General features: G+C 41.9%; 1 protein-coding gene across 1 annotated transcript in view; it reads right to left on the bottom strand.

Moving 5' to 3' along the window:
• Positions 1-19,389, bottom strand: part of LOC129709671 (disks large-associated protein 2-like) — a 562,214-nt gene that overhangs the window by 353,083 nt on the left and 189,742 nt on the right. Inside the window, exon 3 of the mRNA XM_055656173.1 lies at positions 7,887-7,913. The gene's annotated coding sequence lies outside the window, so the exon portion shown is untranslated. The remainder of the gene's footprint in view (positions 1-7,886; positions 7,914-19,389) is intronic.

Raw genomic sequence — 19,389 nt, 5'->3', positions numbered from 1 at the left:
TCTATGTTTCTGCTATGTCTACCTTGAAAATAGAGTTGCCAATTGCACTGCACAACTTTTGAATCAAAAACAATGTCTGAAAATATCAAGGAAATGTGAAATAGGCACTCCATTGCTCCAAGGCTTCACAATGTAACTTTCCTCAGCAGCCTCAAATATTGGACGTCTATCCCATGTTCTTGGCGTAACTAATGTACGATACTTTATGGATAGGAAGGCAGGATTTTAGCTCCCATCCTGTATAATCTGAAGTTTGCACATGATTGAAAAGGAGCTTTATACAAGTCTTTGATCATATCTTCAGCAGCTACATATACTTTCACCATATTTCCATGTCTTCTTACAACATTGGTTTCATGCAATCACTGTCTCACACCACCATAAGAATTAGGATTAAGATTCACCCTTAGGGTTCAGTCACGATGTGGGTACAGTCTGTGGAATTTGTATGTTTTCACTGTGACTGGGGACATCCTGCAGGTTTTCAAGTTTCCTCCCATATCCAATAGATGTGTGCCTTGGTACTGTATTTGCCTCTATTGTGTAACTGAGCGGTGAAATCCAGGAGGAGTTGATGGCAGAATGTTAGATTACTGTAGGATGAGGGCCCATGGATGTTGATGGTTTGTGCGGACTTGGTGAGTCAAAGGGCTATTTTCCCCGTTGCATCGCTCCATCACTGGTAGAAAAATGCCAGTAGCCTAGGTCAGCCCACAGAATTATCTCATTGACCCATTATTTTTCCCATTAACTTTTATCTCCCCACATATTCCCGAATTCTGCCACTCATCTACATTAGGGGCAAGTTAATAGCAACCTGCCAACCCGCCAAGTTAATAGCAACCTGGGATGTTGAAGGAAACCAGAGCACCTGGAGAAAAGCTATACCTGGCCACTCGTGCTATGGAGCTGTTATCAATGGTCGCTTTCATCAATTGGAAGAGCAGTGTTAATATTGGGATTTTTTTTAAAAACAGCATGGAAGTGAGGTATAAAATGTAGCTCATTATTAAATTGTATTCACGAACCAGATGATTATCAGATGTGTGATAGAAAAATACGAATAATGTTAAAGACATTGATTTATCCCTCTCCATTCTGACTAAATTGGACAGTGTCACCTGCTTCCTTGAAGGGGGGCCAGGATTCTGATTAAATGGCTGGTGAATAATGATTCATTATTAATGTTGAGATTACATCACTGATCAGGATAGCATCCGACATCAGTATAACATTTCAAAAGTATATTAAGAATTATAAATAGCCCAAGTTATAGTCACCTGGGAAACCTCACACTGCAGCAGATGTGGTGACACATGGTTGGGGAGCAATAATGATTTCAATGAAGCCAAAAGAGTTTCAGTTAGAACTCAATTCATTAGGAATTGAGTTGCCTGAAATCTTTCTAGGAAGACAGTAGTGCTCCTAAATTGCTACTTTAAATCTCATGACTGTAGAGAGAACGGTGAGGTTCATAGCCAATTCATAGATGGAATATTGTTGCTGATCACCAATTAATCAAAATGAGCACGAGGGAGAGACAATCCTGACTGTTGCTCAATTTTGGGCATCGCTAGGATTAGAAATTTCAGTTCTTCGACACTCTGAAGTTCCTTCCAACACACCTCCCTTCCATTGATTGCATCTACACTTCACACTGCCTCGGCAAGGTCATCAGCATAATTAAGGGCCAGTCCCATCCAGGTTACTACTCCTTCTCCCCTCTCCACAGAGGTACAGAGTTTGAAAATGTATACTTCCAGATTCAGGAAGAGTTTCTTCCCAGCTTTTATCATGCAAGTGAATAACCTTCTCATCAGTTGGACTGTGGTCCTCATTGGAATATCTTTAATTAGACTTAATCAATGTTATATCTTGCACTGAATGATGTCCCCTTTATATTTTACCTGTGCACTGTAGATGGCTTAAATGTATTTACATATATATTCTTTTCTCAGACTGGACAGTACACAAACAAAAGCTTTTCACTGGACCTCCGTACACGTGACAATAATGAGCTAAACTAAATTAACTTAAATTAAACTAAACCAAGCCATGGATGAGGATTCGTCCAAGGACATTGTAAAGGTTCTAAAAAGACATTTAAACGTGATGGCTTCAGCGACTTTTCAAACTTACAAAGCTTGTCACATGCAACCAGGGAATGGAAGAAATAATTGCCGATTATATTGTCAGGGTAAAGACAACAGCTAAAAAGGACATATTTTAGATCTTTTTAGACTGAATGCTGTGAGGTTTCCCCGCGTGCCAGCTGGCAAAGAAGAAAATTCAAACAAAACTCTTTAACATGCAGGATTAAACATTTAGAGGACCATTAAGAAGCGACACGGAATGAAGATGTGAAGCAATGTAAAGTTGTTGAAAGGCACAAGACACTGAAAATGCTATAATCTGGACCAAAAAACTGCTGGAAGAACTCAGTATCTTTGGAGGCAAAGCTAATGTTGACATTTTGGAATAAAATCCTGCATCAGAACATCCTGAATTGGACCTTATAAATAAGTTCAAAGAAAACTCTGTACTAAGCATTATTGTTAAAATAAATACCAGATAAATACTAGATTCCAGTTACCCATAAGGGTCTCAGGTGTCAGTTGCACATTATGTTCCAGTTTCATGAGAATGGATTTAAAATCCTGGAATGGTATCATTTGCACTTAAATATGAGATTGATATGAAGAGAATCAGATGCAATTCTCATGCTAATGTATTCTCTATATACCTTTTCAAAACATCAAAGGATACTTAATAGTAAAAGCTCTCATATTCTGCTGAATACAGTACTGCAGTCAAAAGTCAATACTTTGCATCTATTTAGTGAGACTCTCCATATTCTTTTAATATCACATTAGCAGGCTTTTCAAATATATTTTGTCAGAGTAGGTAGTATATGGGAGTAAGTTGCCTTTTTTGCTTGATAAATTCTAAATTTCTAATGACCAAAACGAAAGCTGTTCCCTTCCACAATAATTAGTGTCCACATATTTCCTTCAGTATGGGGCGTTTGGCTGGGACAAATAAGGACAAATAATGCTAGCCAAAATAGGGCCAAAGTCCCTCCAGTTTTCCCTCTTACAATCTTTGTGGGAAAGTGCTATCGCAGAAGAAATGTTAAGTGATCATTACCATCAACCTCGATCCCCAACACAGACTTAATATGAAAACATATTTGGAGTTCGAAAACTTTGTTCAGTTTTGGTCAACATGTTATAGGAAAAATGGTGCCAAGCTGGTAAAGGTGCAGAGAAGATTTATGAGGATGTTGCCAGGAATAGCGAGCCTGAGCTATAGGGAGAGGTTGAGCAGGCTATTCCTTACAGTGCAGGAGAATGAGGGGTGATCTTATTGAGGTGTATAAAATCATGAAAGGATTAGATCGGATAAACACACAGAGTCCCTGGCCCAGAGTATGGGGATTCGAGAACTGGAGGACATAGGTATAAGGGGAGGGGGGAACTATTTAATAGGAACTTGGAGTAACTTTTTTACACAAAGGTGGTGGGTGTATGGAATAAGCTGCAGGAGGAGGTAATAATGGCAGGTACTATTAGAATATTTAAGAAACATTTGACAGGTACATGGAGAGGATAGGTTTAGAGGGATAGGGGCCAAATACAGGCAGGTGGGAATAGTGCAGATGGAGCATAATTGTCAGCATGGGCAAGTTGGGCTGAAGGGCCTGTTTCCACGCTGTATGACTATAATTACCTTCTACCATCATCTGTGCACTACATTCACAACTCATTCACTAAGCTGTGGCTGGTTATTGATACCCTCCTGGTCCAAATCGCATATAAATTACAGATGCCAATTTTCAAATGACAAATTAAATTGAGGCCTCCCCTTAATTCAAGTTAGAATCAAATACATGGCATAATTTTGTAGATGGTGTCCCAGTCAATATTTATCCAAAAGAATAAAATCTGTCTTCTGTGGCGTAGCATATTTCCTACATTTCCAATCTGTCTACACCAGTTGTAAAGGGACATCATTATGTCACAAGAGGCCTTAAAATGCAGGCCTCTCTTTATTCATTCTGGATCCTGTAACATTATTTTCTAAATTTAATTAATTCAGTTCAAATGAATCAATACTAACTCCTGGCACAACTCCTGAGGGGAACTGTTCCACAAATTGACTGCTCTCTGAGATTTGGTCTTGATTTTAATCGAGAGGAAGATTTCAGAGTAGCAGTAGCAAAACTAAAATTGTAACACTAACATATCCATAAGCAGTCCTGGACAGCAGCAGTTGTTCAGAGGGATGTTATTGAGACTTTCAAGGCACGTCTATGTTTTCAAGCCACATCTATGAAAAGACTAGGCTTGTATTCACTGGAGTTTAGAAGGATGAGGGGATATCTTATAGAAACATATGAAATTATAAAAGGACTGGACAAGCTAGATGCTGGAAAAATGTTCCCGATGTTGGGCGAGTCCAGAACCAGGGCCGCAGTCTTAGAATAAAGGGGAGGTCATTTAAGACTGAGGTGAGAAAAAACGTTTTCACCCAGAGAACTGTGAATTTATGGAATTCCCTGCCACAGAGGGCAGTGGAGGCCAAGTCACTGGATGGATTTAAGAGCGAGTTAGATAGAGCTTGAGGAGCTGGTGGAGTCAAGGGATATGAGGAGAAGGCAGGCACGGGTTATTGATAGGGGACGATCAGCCATGATCACAATGAATGGCGGTGCTGGCTCGAAGGGCCGAATGGCCTCCTCCTGCACCTATTTTCTATGTTTCTATGTTAATCTTGTGATGCATGGTGTCAAAGTGGAACCATTTAGATGCCGTTCAAACCTTCATGTTCCAAGGGCCTCTAAAATTCGAATCAGAGTTTTTGTCTAAGACTAATAATCTGAATGTTTCATTTTTAAGTTTCCTTCTGACTGAGGTTGGTCCATTGGTGACAAGGAGTATGTAGTGGGAGTGACACTAGGCAGCACAGCAGTAGAGTTGCTGCCTTACAGTGCCAGAGATCCAGCTGCGATCTTGACTATGGGTGCTGTTTATGTGGAGTTTGCATGTTCTTCCCGTGACCTGCGTGGGTTTTCGCTGGGAGATCCGTATCTTCCCACAATCCCAAGACATACAGGTTTGTAAGTTAATTGGCTTGGTAACATTGTAAATTGTCCCAAGTGTGTGCAGGATAATGTTAGTGTGTGGGGAGGGTTGGTCGGCACAGACTCGGTGGGCCGAAGGGCCTGTTTCCACACTGTACCTCAAAAGTAAACAATGAGTTATGAAAGCTCTGACTAAAAATACCAGCAATAGTAGACTCATGTGGACAATATCCTCATTGCCTGTCACATGGTGATACAACTAACTCGTATCTCTCCCCAGAAAGTACTACTTCCTGCTTCCACCCTTCCTCTCCTACATTATTTCCCTTCTTCACCCTCTCCTCCACTGCCACCTCGCTTTCCACCCTTCTTTGTCTTTCCTCCACAGAAGCACTGGTTTCAATGGGTTTCTCAACTCTCTCCTCTCCTTCTGCAAATAGAAATGATGGCAGCTGATGCAAACCAGAAGCAAACCATGGATTTCTCTGATAATTCCCATCCACAGAATATAGCTGTTACATCCTTTCCTTCATTTTTTAATGCTGATATACAACACAAGCCTCTGAAAATCAGTAATCTTGTGCTGCCTGACAGCTGACAACCGTAGATTCATCTTGGTCTGACATACACTGATTACCTTTGTGAAATCTGATTCCCAGTGCCTCTCTCTACTCTGGTGCATATTTGCACATGCACAAGGTCATGGACAATAGATGCCGTATCCTTGTGCGAACTGGTCTCGATCAGGAATAAACAGTCAGTGCAAACAAACTGCACGACTTTGAATAAGTTACAGAAAACAGGACAAAACACTTTTCAATAGGGAGCCCCAAGTAAAGAGACTTACACAGGCTTTGGCATGGTTAAGATCACATCTTACTTGTCGTGATCCATTGTGGTAGGCAGACCAAACCCAGGTCTCAGTAGACTCATGTCTTACATTGATTTAATGTGTACAGTCATATCTGTGCCTACTACTCTAGGCAGCACAGTGGTAGAGTTGCTGCCTTACAGCGCTTGCAGTGCCGGAGACCCGGGTTCGATCCTACGAGTGCTGTCTGTACGGAGTTTGTACTTCTCCCCGTGACCTGTGTGGGTTTTCTCCGAGATCTTCGGTTTCCTCCACTCTCCAAAGACGTACAGGTATGTAGGTTAATTGGCTTAGTGTAAGTGTAAAATTGTCCCTGGTGTGTATAGGATCGTTAATGTGCGGGGATCGTTGGTCGGCCCCAACTCGATAGGCCGAAGGGCCTATTTCCGTTCTGTATCTCTAAACTAAACTACTCCCAATCAACTCATCATGTAAAAGTTCGACGTTGATTTCATACAGAAATATTATCCTTGTGGTGCCAGGGTTCAAACTTTGTTACTTTGTACTGCTTTAACTCCTACCATCGGGAAGAAGATATAGGAACCTGATAATGGTAACTTCCAGGTTCGGGTACAGCTTCTTCCCTGTAGCCATCAGGCTAGTAAACACTACAACCATCAAATAAGACTTGGTGGGGCACTGGATTTGTCTTTTTGCACTAATAATGTTTGTTTTTATATATACTGAACTTTTTTTCATTTAGTATATTGTTGGCAGATCAGTATTTTTATATATTCGGTTGTGCTGCAGCAACTAAGAATTTAATTGTTCTGTTTGGGACATATGACAATAGACTTTGTATGATACCAAACTGTACTTCAACCAGTAGCATGATTACCTCCTGTATATCCTTCAAGAATCTCACTCTGCACCAGTAGCACTATAGCAATATCAATCTGCCTGAAGAAAGGTCCAAAAAAATCAAAATGTCACTATTCCATGTTCTCCAGAGATGCTGCCTGACCTACTGAGTTATTCCAGCTCTTTGTGTCTATTTTTGGAAACCAGCATCTGCAGTTCTTTGTATCTCCATTAAATCACATGTTCTAGTGATGAAGAAGCTACAAAATTATGTCCAGAATATTAGATGTGAGCGAATGACCACTGTATCCGCTGCTTTACAATGCAGCAAGAATGCTGCCTGAGCAATGTCATAACAGGCAGTGTTCTCTTTGTCCTTTGCTGTTTTAAGAAATGCTGCATGGCATTGAATGCATCTTTCAATGCAGGGAAATACACAAGAGTTACATGTTGGGATACAAGGTTTTCAATATCTCAGATGTTTTGCAATTTTTTTATATAAAGATTTCAAAGAAGTACAATTTCACATTTTTCAATGAATAAAATAAGTCAATTCCACTTCCCCATCGTCGTTTTAAAATGCATTATCTTGGTTCCTATCATTCAACAGCGTCATTTGAGAAGGATGGGAAGGGAAGTGGAGTGCAGCGCTCTGCTCATGCCTGACCTATCTCAAGTTATCAAGCTCTCAAACTTTTTTCTCTATATCGTAGAGGTTTAATCAGACTCTCCTCTGAGCTTCCAACTCTCTATGTGGTCAAAGTAAGAATTTCATGAAGAGGAAGTTTAGCTTTAATCATCCTGGAACACCAATAATTCCAGATGAGAAGATAAGTCCTTCTGCACACTCTATGACTTTCTCTCCTTTATTCATTTAAGGGCCTGTCCCACTTTGGCGTCATTTGCAGGTGGCGAGCAAAGATTTTGTGAATCCTAAAATCACTGCCTACGTCACCACGCACCATGCGCGCACCATAAATTATGTTGCGTAAATGGCGCGCAAGTGGGACAGGCCCTTAAGTCAGTGGAGGAGAGCTACAATATAAATTACCAAGAAGGACGATCATATAGAGGTTTTTTTTAATCAATAAACTGTAGAGGCCAAAAGTGTAAAATAAAAGCAAAACATACCAGAAAACCTCAGCCGGCCAGCAGCATCTGTAGAAAGAGAAACAGAATTAATCTTTCAGGTCAAAAGCTCATAGTTTGACTGTTCTTCTTACCACTGATGCTGCCTGATTAGCTGAGTATTTCCAGCATTTTGTATTTATTCACAAAAAAATTACTTTAAATGACAAAAGCGGGATTTTTTCCTTGACAAGCAAGAATACACCCACAGAAACACTCGCCAACAAGCTGCATCTGTAGAACGAGAAACGGCATTGACATTACTGGTTAAAGACCATTTGTCGGAAGTGACGTCAGGACTTGCAGCGCTAGTATTGATCTTGCTCGGTGTTTGCAAAGCGTTTTCTGTTTATATTTCTGAGAGTGTAGATGAGGCATATTGGTCGGTGTGACCAAGTTGGGCAAAGGGTTCCTTTCCACACTGTGTGACTCTATCACACTTTGAGAGTGTCCTTTCCAACACAGACTGATAGATCCTTCAAACAAGTTCCATGCTGAAACAACTCATCAACCACAAGGATGGCAGACACACGCTACAATTATTATTGTATGAACCAATATTGGGTATCTTATATCCCCCCCACTAAGAAGTGCATGAGAATCAAAACAATTAAACAAATATCCAAAATACACATAGCATCTCTGTGCACTTTAGCACGGAATCCCCAGATGCTTGGTTAGCGGCCTGTCCTTTCATGAACACGTGTTCAACACAGATCACACACAATTTCTCTTAGTATTCTGATTTTTGAATATCATCTACATGTCATAGTTCCATCACTCCAAATCTCTGAAACTATGTCTCGGGAGCTTTTTTCCTTACATACATAGAAACATAGAAACATAGAAACATAGAAAATAGGTGCAGAAGTAGGCCATTCGGCCCTTCGAGCCTGCACCGCCATTCAATATGATCATGGCTGATCATCCAACTCAGTATCCTGTACCTGCCTTCTCTCCACACCCCCTGATCCCTTCAGCCACAAGGGACACATCTAACACCCTCTTAAATAATTAGAAGTTTAAGACATAAAAAGAGCCTGGACTGCACAAAGTCCAAAGTCCAAACAAAATATACACTTTTATATTTAAGGATAGGCTGTTTGTTAAACTGATATATTTAAGGATAGGCATATGTTGTTTATAGGATAATTTATAGAATAATTCTGCAAAGCAGCATTTCTTACAGAGGCTTTCTCTACAAAGGCAGACAGACCCTTTTCCAGTTTCTTCAGCGAAACATTGGAGAATCATACGGAGAACTGGTGATCATATTTTGCAATTCTGAAAGTGATACCGACTAACGTTAAATATATTACATTACTCAGCAGTGAAAATAATGGTCTCCAATGTAGAATATTGTACTATGTACTGTTTTCATGCAGATTCAATGTGCAAGCAAAGCAAGATTTCACCGAAAATGAAGACAAATGGTTATTTAGTCTGTATTGGACAGATATTGATCAGGATGCAAAGAGAAGAACCAAGCAATAATGCCATTGGATCTTTTAGTCCTAATTAAAAATTAAGGCAATTTATACTTTATCATCTCAACGACAACAAAAATAACATTTCCAAAATTGCACCACTTTCTCAATTCCATATCAAAGTGCTAACATCCCGTGCTCAAGATTTGGAAGAGTAACCTCATATAAAATGAAGAAATGCTACAATCCAGCGGTATGGATATCGACTTCTCTAACTTCAAGTAACCCTTGCTTTCCCTCTCTCTCCATCACTCCCCATCCCAGTCTGACTTTCCCCTTGAATAAATGTTATCTTTGTATGCTTCGTTGTCTCCTTCCCATCGCTAACAATGATCTATTCTGCGTTTCCCTTGATTTTCATCCCTTTTGATATTTCGTTTTCACACCTTGCTCTTCTATATCTCTGTGTCTCCCTCTTCCCTGACTGTCAGATGGAAGAAGGGTCTCGACCAATATGTCTTCTTTTGTGTAAATCAGCATTAGCAGTTCCTTTCTACACAAGTGTTTTTATTTAACAAAAATAAAAGAAATAAGTTATCCTGAAAATCCCGTGTTTCAGTCATCTGTGGTAACCAGTGATACCCAGGAGTTGGCACAGTTTTGTGGTTCTGATGAATGTATATAGAATGAATTAGAAATGTCTGATTTTGGGACTGCCCTTGCAGTACACCACTAATCTAATGAGACGATGCCTTAGTGCAAGTGAGCACCTCCACATGGCCCGAATTTAGAAATAAGAAGCACTGGCTTTGCCGAAGTGCTTGCTTGAACCATGATATCCTCACCAGATTAACGGCTTACTCTCCCTTCATCATGTTTTGGCTGAAAACAAATATCATGCATCAAAAAGGTTCAGACTTTTTTTTTGTGAACAGGCGGTGATATTATCACTAAGAAACATCAATTTCAAAAAATCAGTCTGGAAAATAGTATTGCAACATGCAAAGATCAATAAATAATTCTAAGAATAGGTGTGAATATACCGGACTGAAGGTGTTCTTCTGCTGCTATCCGTAGTCCTGAATCTATTATTTCTCATTTCACAGAAGCATTTTAACACTACAGACATTTGACCAATTTGATTAGGAGACACAATTAAAGAGCTGCACTGGATTAAAGTTTGGTCAGATGCACCAGGGTGCAATAAACTTCCTTGAAGTCCACAGAGTAAATAGTATGCACATAGTAATGATAAATACAGCAAAATATACAATGAGTGCAAAACAGCAGAATGGTGCAAGATTGTATTGCAAAATCAGAGTAGTGCAAAAGAATATGAAGGAAAAGAATATAGAATAATTGAATGTGGAGATAAGAGTAAGCTAACATGGCTGCCCCTTTGACAATAGAGTGAAAAGATGAATGTCCAGGGGTCAGATTGCAATGGGGGAGAAGCTGTTCTGAAGTCTCGAATTCTAAGCTTTCAAGAAAAGGGAAAATCAGGGTGGCAGGCATTGTTGACGATACTTCCAGCCTTCGTATGCAACTAGCTGTAAGATGGATTTGGTGGAAGGAAGTGAGCTGTGTTCACCACTCTCTGCAGTTTCAGATAGTCAAGAGCAGAGCAGCTACCACACAAGGCTGAGATACATCGTTGAGCATCTGGAGACGTTCGAGCAAATCCTCATAAACATAACAAATCCTCTCAGACAAATATGCTGATGTGCTTTCTTGATCACTGCATCAGTGTGACGACACCAGGTTTAGTTTAGTTTAGTTTAGAGATACAGCATGGAAATAGGCCCTTCGGCTCATTGGGTCCATGCCAACTATTGATCACCTGTTCACTAGTTCTATGTTATCCCACATACATCCTATACACTAGGGGCAATTAAGTCAATTAACCTACAATCCTGCCCATCCTTGGAATGTGGAAGGATACCGGAGCACCGGGAGAAAACACACGGGGTCAGAGGGAGAACATATAACTGTACCGCATAGACAGTGCCCATAGTTAGGATCGAGCCTGAGTCTCTGGCACTGTGAAACAGCAGCAGTACTGCTGAACCACTGTGCCAATCTTTCAACATTTTGTTTTTCAGTTCTTATTTATTTAATTATTTGAGTTAACATTTTCTTGGTGCTCCATTGGTACTTGAACTCATATCTCTGGATCAATGAACCAGCTCTAAGCCTTTACTTAACCATTATACTACCATAGCCTAGGTCAAATTGCTGTGATATGGATGCCTAGGTACTTGATGCCATTGAAACAAGGAAATGCAGACGCTGGTTTACAAAAAAAAGGCACAAAGTGTTGGAATAACTCAATAGATTAGGGATCTCTTCTTCCAGTCTGAAGATGAGTCCCGACACAAAACGCCACTATCCATGTTCTCTAGAGATGTTGCCTGACCCATTGAGTTACTCCAGCATTTTCTTAAAGTTGTTGACCATCTCTGAAGATGCTCTGTTGATGAAGACAGAGTTGTGTTCCTCCTGGCAAATCCTTTGGTCAACAAGCAACTCTTTCACGTTGCTGAGGTTACATACGAGATGATTTTCCTGACAGCATGACACTAGGTTCTCCATCTTTTACATATACTTTATCTTATCGCTGTTGCAGATCCATCCAACCACAATGGTATCATTGGCAAATGTAAAAATGGAATTGGCATTTTTACTGGGCCACACAGTCCATGGATGTACAAGGATTAGAGCAAGGCACTAATACACACCTCTGGGGAACATCAATGCTGAGGATCAGTGTGGAAGAATGCCAGGACTAATTCTAACTGACTGAGTTCTGCAGTCATGTAGTTCAGAAGCCAATTGAAGATGGAGGCCTTAGGAACAAGCTCCAGAGGTTTAGGGATGAATTCATCAGGAATTACGGTGTCGAAGTCTGGGCTGTAGTCAATGAATAGCACCCTGAAATAGGGTGTCCTGATTATCAAGGTGATCCAAGGCTAAATCCAGGGCAAGAAAGATGATGTCCTTCTTAAATCTATGTTTCCTGTATGCAAATTGCAGAGGGTCTGGATTGTCCAGAAGACTGGTGCAAATGTGGAAATTGTCAATCGTTCAAAGCATTACATTGGGGCAATTTTGGAGCTACTGGCTAGTAGCCATTGAGATAGGTCACTTAATTTTTCATGGGCATGATAGGTAGGAATGATGGAGGTTTCCTTGAAGCAGAAGGGAATAGATAACAGTTGCAGTGAGAATTTGAAGATGTCAGTCAAGCTTTTAATTCATTGGGATCTCCTTAGCACCTAAGTTTAAAACGTGCTTAGGAGATCGCAATGAAATAAAAGCTGCAAATTTAAACTGGATTTGAGCTGCCAGTTTGACGGTAAAAGCAGCTGTGATTTATTTGGAAAATCTATCAAGTAATTGAGGTAATGTTGCTGGCTTCAAAGACGATAAATCAACCAGCATCGTAAAAAGGGCACAGTGAAGTTTACCCCAACCTATTTTATAAACAACTTTGACGCAATGTGTCCAAGTTAAGACATGGACCACCGGCACTGATGGAAATGCATCCAAGCTAGTATAATGGACAGGGTGCAAACCTTCAATCACCAATTTGTTTCTCACTCAGACCTAGGTGAAAGTATTGTACGATAAGCCACTGCAGCACTTCCACATGGTTGTCAGGTATTTGGACATTGGTGCATAAATTGTCCAGCAGCAACTGGAATTGCAACGCTTCATGCAACTGTAACTTGAAACGATACGATACAATAGAACTTTATTTACCCCAGAAGGGAAATTGATCTGCCAACTGTCATAAAAACACAAAATACATGAAACTTGAAATTAAAGTGATGAGTGGAAAGGCTTGGGGGATGTGCGAAGATTGAGGAGGAGGGGTGAGGGGAGTCAGTCTCAGTCTACCCCACAACAGAAGGGGGAGGAGTTGTAAAGTTTGATAGCCAAAGGGAAGAAGAATCTCCCGTGGTCAACAAGCATCTTCCCATATATTTAGGCCAAGAAGTTTTTTTTCTACTTTTTAAAAGCCACATTAAACCAACAATGCAAGGTTTGTGTGCAGGCTTCCCCGGGAATATCCTATCATGCCAAAGAAACAAGATGTCACGTAAGATACAAAGGACCTGCATGTGTAAACACAGCCATTGCCGAGCTACTGGAAGGAAATAAATGGGCCGCATTTCATAGACCACGAGAAGTAGCAGGGGCTGTGTGGCTGAAAGAGGTTTGGGAGTTGAAGTGGGGATGGGTGAACAGGGAGGTCGGACCTTGAATTGTTGAAGAGGAAAGTTGGGCCGTGATACTTTGACTTCAAGCATCAGGTCACATCAGAAGATTGATGGTCAGGGTCTTGACCAGGTGGAGGGGGCAAAGGAGATGAAGAGGAGATAAGGAATGCATGGTTCACAGTTAAGATAGAGAGGCCTGGAAAAATTGGCAGCGAAGTGCCAGGGAAGGCAGAAACTAATGGGCACACGGTGGCCCAACGTAGAGTTGCTGTCTCAAAGCTCCAGCATCTCAGTTCAAGCCTGCCTCTGTGTGGAGTCTGAAAGTTCTCCCCATGATTCTGTGCATCTCATCCAGATGCTTCGGTTTCTTCACACATCCTGAAGGACATGTGGGTCAGTTAATTCATTGGTCATTGGAAAATAGCTCCTGGTGGGTGGGTAAGTGGTAGAATCTGAAAGGGGAAGCGTGGTCATGTGGGGAGAATAAAGGATTATTGTAAGTGGATGATTGATGGTTGGCGCAGACTCGATGGGTGAAAGGACTTTATGACTGTGAATGGAAAGCAGAAACAAACCTCATCTTAGATGGCACCCTGGCCAGACAACTCTCTGCGTGCTGGTCCCCGGAAGTGTATCTGCAATCACACATTACAATTGGGGACTACCCTCGAGCATGAAGGAAAGTTACAAAGACCTCCTAGGACCTCGTGTCGACCATGCTGCGAGTATGAGTCGAGGGCAAATTCGCCAGAACTCGCAGATTAGGTTGCGGCAGTGGGGCAGCCTCTTTAGTGGGATATTGGTCCACGCGGATAATGGCACTGGCATTAATGGACCTCTAGCTTGACATGGACAAGGGCCAAAGGGGCTGTTTCCGTGCTTATAACTCAATGGCCACACAAAGGACTCTGCACAACCTTATCAACAGTGAATATCTGTGCACAAGGGATGGATCAGGTTTAGTGTATGGGTTTTAGATCACATTCCTTCACTGAACATACATAACGCTGGATCTTGCCTTGTAATAACAGACTGCCTCATGGAAGAACATGAATGAGATGGCCACCCAACTCAAAGTGAGTATAGGTTGAACAATTAATAATAAACATGATAACTACAACAAAATATTGAAATAATTTGACACAGTCACAAGCATAGATTAATTTAAACTAACCGCACTTACTGGAGAGAGTGTGGTATTTGAGTGGCAGAGGATTCAGTAAATAGATAAGCAAAGCCCTGGAACAAAAGCTCATTGATTTTTTTGTAAAACATTTGCCTTGAACTCAATAATGTTTGACGTTTTCTTCCTAAATATGAATTACATAATTTTCTTATTTCTAAACACTTTGATGGAGCAGACTGAAAGAGCAATGGATTAGCTGTTCATGAAATATTTTCAAGTTTCTTACATTGCAATGTGGGCAAAAAATTCTAATTTTATCCAGCCACAAGATTTGAAACTGCTTGTTGTAAATCATGTTTATGTCCTAATTCCACCAGCTTTACAAGGCTATTAATTTTTAGTGATCATATAATTTTTACATCAAGAGTCTCACACAAAAAAGCACACACTCTACAGTTTAAGAGCAAGAGGTAAAACTTAATCTGGGCTCATTCTGAACAGCAGAAACTGGTCAGGCAATGTGTGTCCCATTGTAGTGGCTGAGCAGCAAGAGCATACGGCATCCTCATTCACAGCACGCATTTTTGAACCACATGATGATCAGGGCCCATTGCTTTCACATTAGCAGAAGAACATAAAAACCAAAGATCATAGAGCGGAGCAAGATACGCCACTCGGCGAAAAAAGCAGAGTACGTCATGAGTGATTGTTGGCGCCATTTTACTGGGCTGCCTCGATACTGTCATGGCGTCGACATCAACATCTATAGCTCACTGTTCTGCTATAAATTGCTCTAATCGCCAATGTAGTAGATGACCCTACCTGTCTTTCTTCAGGTTCCCCAATAACAAGGAAAGGTGAGGAAATATTATTGTTTTCTGTCGATGTTATTCTGTCCTGAAAATTGAATTTTCTATTCCCCCATCAATGGTCATTGGGAAACTAGGTTTATTGGTACATTAGAAAGTTATTCGATTTTTTTTAAATACATCTATACTTACCACAATAATAAAGTCATCAATTTTTGTACTTCTGTACATTTTTGTTTTTGTTCTTGAAAGGCAGGAGTCTCCAAAATATGGCCCGTGGGACACATCAGGCTCATCACGTGATTTTTCAAGCTCAGATTCGAGTAGGGAAGCACGGCGGCCTGGGCTGCTCTTAGTCTTGTTAACGGTTAGATCCCTCAAATTGTCAGAGCTAAGACATCACAGCGCCGCCATGAAGAAGGGCGCAATGGTGCGGTGGGGGGTTTGGCGGCGGTCAGAATGGGACGGCTGCGCGTTATAACGTGCCATCGTTCCTCTCTCCCTTATATCTCTCCGTTCTCTCTCCATTACCTCTCTCCGTTCTCTCTCCCTCTCTCTATGTCTCTGCCCTCTCTCTCAGGGTCACAGTTTAAGGATAAGGGGGAAATATTTTAGGACCGAGATGAGGAAAACATTTTTCACACAGAGAGTGGTGAATCTCTGGAATTCTCTCCCGCAGAAGGTAGTTGAGGCCAGTTCATTGGCTATATTTAAGAGGGAGTTAGATGTGGCCCTTGTGGCTAAAGGGATCAGGGGGTATGGAGAGAAGGCAGGTACATGATACTGAGTTGGATGATCAGCCATGATCATATTGAATGGTGGTGCAGGCTCGAAGGTCCGAATGGCCTACTCCTGCACCTATTTTCTATGTTTCTATGTTTCTCTCTCTGCCCCTGCACTATCTGCCTCTCTCTCTCTCTGCTCCCCTCCTCCCCCCCATCGTTCCTCTCTCTTCTCTCTCTCTCTTCTCTCTCCATTATCTCTCTCTCTCTCTCTCTCTCTCTCTCTCTCTTCCTTCTCTCTCTCTCTCTCTCTTTCTCTCTACCCTCTCTCTCTCTCTGCTCCCACTCTCTCTCTACATCTCTCTCTATTCTCTCTCCCTTCTCTCTCTCTTCCATTATCTCTCTCCATTCTCTCTCTCTCTCTCCCTACCCTCTCTCCCTCTCTCTCTGTCTACTGTCTTAGGTCCAAAGGAGGATATGTTTCCCACATATCCTTTGATTCCATTAGCCCTAGGAGCTATATCTAACTCTCTCTTGAATACATCCAGTTATTTGGCCTCCACTGCCTTCTGTGGCAGAGAATTCCACAGATTCACAACTCTCTGGGTGAAAAGGTTTTTCCTCATCTCAATCGTAAATTGTCCCAGTGGTGGGACTCATCTCCGGGGGGGACGAGTACGCCTACCGGGATGAGGTGGAGCAGCTGACAGTGTGGTGCGAAGAAAATAACCTGCTCCTCAACACCTCAAAGACGAAGGAGGTAATAATAGACTTCAGGAAAAACAAAACGGACATGGTACCACTGACCATCAGAGGGGACTGTGTAGAGAGGGTGGCGGATTTCCGCTTCCTGGGAATCCACATTGAGGAGGACCTGACGTGGAGCGTGAACACCACTGCGCTGCTGAAAAAGGTCCAGCAGAGACTGCACTTTCTGAGGGTGCTCAGGAAGAACAACATCACTCAGAGGCTGCTGCTGTCCTTTTATCGGTGCTCCATTGAGAGCATACTAACATACTGTGTATATATACACATATATATATATATATGTGTGGTACACCAGCTGCACAGCGGCTCAGAGGAAAGCGCTCCAGAGGGCCATTGACAACGCCCAGAGGATTGTCGGCTGCCCTCTCCTTACCTTGGAGGACCTACACAGTTCCCGCTGCACCAAAAAAACCCAGAATATAATAAAGGACATCTCCCACCCCGGACACTCCCTGTTTGAACTGTTGCCGTCAGGCAGACGGTACAGATCCACAAGGACAAGGACAAATAGACTAAAAAACAGTTTTTACCCCACTGCTATAAAAGCACTAAATGTAGCCGCCAAGGAACGCAGGGGCGATACAGACTAAGGGACTGTGGTAACGGTGAAATCGACAGAAGGATGGAGGGTTGGGTGTGTATGCGTGCTTTGTCTGTGATATTTATTTATTTGCTTATCTTTATTATTTTACCGTGGATGTTTCGTTAGCTTTAGAAATGTTTGAATGCTGCACTGACTGGCTGACATTTTAAATTTCGTTGTACATGGCCCATGTTACAATGACAATAAAGAAACTATTCTATTCTATTATTCTAAATGGCCCACCCCTTATTCTTAAACTGTGACCCCTGGTTCTGGACTCCGCCAACAATATTCCTGCATCTAGCCTGTCCTATCCCTTAAGAATGTTATATGTTTCTATAAGATACCCTCTCATCCTTCTAAGTCCCAGTGAATATAAGCAATCCAGTCCCCCAACCCCAACCCTGAGCATTGAAGCAGGGACTCTTGAAATGGGAGGTGGCAGAAGACTCCCATTATGCTCCGCTGAGACAAACGGTGGACAGGCCGCCAAGAGCAACTCGGAGAGTGGAGAAAAAAGAGGGACACAGCAGCGGGGAACCGACAGCAACCCAGCAGGGGGGAACTGAGAGCAGCCCGGCGGGGGTCCGCAGAGAATAAAGAGGTACATGGCGGGCCACTTGACAGAAGCACCTCCTCATTCATTGGAGATAGACACAAAAAGCTGGAGTAACTCAGCAGGACAGGCAGACTGAAGAAGGGTCTCAACCTGTAACATCACCCATTCCTTCTCTCCAGAGGTTCTTCCTGTCCCGCTGAGTTATCCCAGCTTTTTATGTCTATCTTCGGATTAAACCAACATCTGCAGTTCCTTCCTGCACATCTTAATCATTGGGGTGGGGTGCTAACCCTGTGGAAAACAATATGCGATTAATTTGACATTACCGTGAAGTTTCTAAATATTTGTTACTATTTCAGGGTTTTTAAATTTGCAATATTTTAAAATTTATGTTAATACATGTAAAAATTGTTTAAATCTACTTCAATAGACTTTGAATGTCTCCATCAGAGACTGTTGCTGATAGTTCTAAGGCTCCAGACTACAGGAAAAGTGGGCGGCACAGTGGCGCAGCCATAGAGTTGCTGCCTTACAGCGCTTGCAGCGCCAGAGATCCAGGTTTGATCCTGACAAAGGGGGCTGTCTGTATGGATTCTCCCTGTGAACACGTGGGTTTTCTCTGAGATATACAGGTTTGTAGGTCAATTAACTTGGTATAAGTGTATGAGTGTAAATTGTCCCTAGTGTATGTAGGATAGTGTTAATATGCGGGGATTGCTGGTTGGTGCGGACTCAATGGGCCGAAGGGCCTGTTTCCGCACTGTGTCTCTAAACTAAAGTAAACATGTGAACGGAGTCAAGGCTTCTGGGAGTGTAGCCACTGCAGCACACCACCTAATCCCTGACCAGTTTAATTTATTGTCACGTGTACCGAGGTACAGTAAAAAGCTTTTTGTTGCGTGCTATCCAGTCAGCAGAAAGACAATACATGATTAGAATTGATCCATTTACAGTGTATAGATACATGATGAGGGAATAATGTTTTGTGCAAGGTAAAGCAAGCAAAGTCCGAAGTGTTGTTGTGGGAATAGAGATTTGAGAGTGTGGAGCGACTGTAATACGAGTTTGTAGATCTGTTTCTGTGGCTAGCACGCAAATAGTCTCCTGGGTTGGGCATCATCTTGGAAGCAATCTCAAAGTCCGCTCAGTGTCATGTGATAACTGTCAGGCCCCCAACACTTGGAAGAGGCATGGTTGAATCGACACAGAGTCCAATCCAGCAGCAACAAAAAGAGAAAATACTGAGGTTACTCATCCAGGAAGTTGGTAGATCTGTGAGAAAGAATAAG

Source organism: Leucoraja erinacea, chromosome 26, assembly GCF_028641065.1.
Source record: "Leucoraja erinacea ecotype New England chromosome 26, Leri_hhj_1, whole genome shotgun sequence".
Taxonomy (NCBI): domain Eukaryota; kingdom Metazoa; phylum Chordata; class Chondrichthyes; order Rajiformes; family Rajidae; genus Leucoraja; species Leucoraja erinaceus.
This window is presented reverse-complemented; position numbering and strand designations above follow the sequence as displayed.